Here is a 2,399-nt window from a genome sequence, read left to right as displayed (position 1 = left end):
TTGATGAATATGATAAAAGAATTCAGTGAATTTAAAGAACACACAAACAAGGTAATCATAGAGCTGAAGGAAAATAGGGATAAACTTCTGAATGAATTCAGAAACGAGCTGGAAATATTGAAGAATACTCAGGCTGAAATGCATAAGGAGGTGAAACACTCAGTAAACCAATTAGAAATGACAGGAGAAAGCCTCACCAATAGGATGAATGAAATGGGAAAACAGACTATCAAGACTGGAAGAAAAAGTGGACGAATTAGACCACTCAAGCACAGATTATGAAAAATTTAAGAAAACACAAGAATGGAATATGCAGGAATTGTGTGATACCATAAAAAGACCAAACTTACACATCATAGGCATACAGGGAGGAGAAGAATCTCAGAATAATGGTATGGACCAGATCTTCAACAGGACTGTAGAAGAAAACTTTGCCAAATTGAAGAAAGACATGCCCATACAAATACAAAAAGCATATAAAACACCAAACAGACAGGACCAGAAAAGAAACTCTCCACAGCACATCATAGTGTTTAACACACATAGTGTTTAAAAACACATTTTAATGTTTTTAAAACACTAAATATACAGAACAAAGAGACAATACTGAAAGCTACAAAAGAAACAAGTCATATATAAAGGAAAACCCATCAGAATTATATCTGACTTTTCAGTGCAAGCTATGAAAGCCAGAAGAACCTGGGCCAAAGTATCCCCAGTTCTAAATGAACAGAGATACCAACCCAGATTACTTTACCCAGCCAAAATCTGTATTATAGTCAAAGGGGAAAGAAAAATTTTCCATGACATAAATAGGCTGAAGGAATTCATGTCCACAAAACCAGCTTTTCAGAGAGTTCTGGAAGCAATACAAAGAGCTGAAGAAAGGAACGACTATACTCAAGGGGCTGCAGAAAGAAATTCAATGAAGGTATAACTGTGGAAATGCACAGCTATATCAAGAATGTGAGAAGAAATAAAAATGACAGGGTTCAATACATATCTTTCATTAATAACTTTAAATATTAATGGACTGAACTCCCCAGTCAAAAGACACAGACTAGGTGAATGGGTTAAGAAACAAAACCCATCTTTTTGTTGTCCGCAAGAAACCAATCTCACTTTTAAAGACAGACACTATCTTAAACTGAAAGGATGGAAAAAAATATACCAAGCAAATGGTAATAAGAAAAAAGCAGGTATAGCAATTCTAATATCTGACAAAATAGACTTTAAAACTAATCAGAAGAGATGAAAGAGGGCCACTTCATTCTGATCAAAGGAAAAATAAATCAAGAAGATATTACAGTCATGAATATATATTCACCAAACTTTGGTGCACCCAACTTCATAAAAACAATACTACAGGATTTTAAGACCCAAATTAATCCCAACTCATTAATAGTAGGGTACTTTAATACCTCACTGTCTCCATTAGATAGGTCAACAGGGCAGAGAGTTAAGAGAGAAACATCTGAATTAAGCAATACCCTATATCAAATGGACTTAACAGACATCTACTGAGTATTCCACCCAAGCACCAAAGGACATACTTTCTACTCAGCACCCCATGGAACCTTCTCCAAAATCGACCATATACTGGGGCACAAAACAAACCTCAACAAATACAAAAAGATTGAAATAATTCCATGCATTCTATCAGAACACAACGCAATAAAGCTTACAATCAACACTGGAGACACACTAATCACCACATGAACACATGGAGATTAAACAACACACTCCTAAATGATGAATGGATCAAAAGAGAAATTAAGAAAGAAATAAAAATATTCCTGGAACTAAATGAAAAGGACAATACAACACAAAAAACATCCGGGACACGCTGAAAACGGTCCTTAGAAGGAAGTTTACAGCTCTAAGTGCCTACATCAAAAAATCGGAAAGAACACAAATAAATGACTTAACATTGCAGTTCAAGACACTTGAAAAGCAACAACAAATGAAACCCAAACCCAGCAGACAAGAAGAAATAACAAAAATCAGGGCAGAAATTAATGAAATCTAAACAAAGAAAACAATACAAAGAATCAACAACTCCAAGAGCTGGTTCTTTGAAAATATAAACAAGATTGACAGACCACTAGCCCAGTAAACCAAAAGAAAGAAAGAGCACCTCCAAATCACCAAAATCAGAGATGAAAGGGGACACATCACAACAGACACCAGAAAGATACAGAACATTACAAGGGAATACTTTAAAAACTTATGTGCTACTAAATTTGAAAACGTAAAAGAAATGGATTGGTATCTAAAATCATGGGAACTGCCAAAGTTAAACCAAGAAGATATCAAGAGATTAAACAGACCCATAATATATAAGGAAATTGAAACAGTAATATGTCGCGAGCCGGGACCCTGTCCAGCCGAGTCCACGA

The sequence above is a fragment of the Nannospalax galili genome, unplaced genomic scaffold (assembly GCF_000622305.1).
Source record: "Nannospalax galili isolate Female #2095 unplaced genomic scaffold, S.galili_v1.0 scaffold265, whole genome shotgun sequence".
Classification (NCBI taxonomy): Eukaryota; Metazoa; Chordata; class Mammalia; order Rodentia; family Spalacidae; genus Nannospalax; species Nannospalax galili.
The sequence above is the reverse complement of the archived record's forward strand: the minus strand, read 5'-3'. Positions refer to the sequence as shown.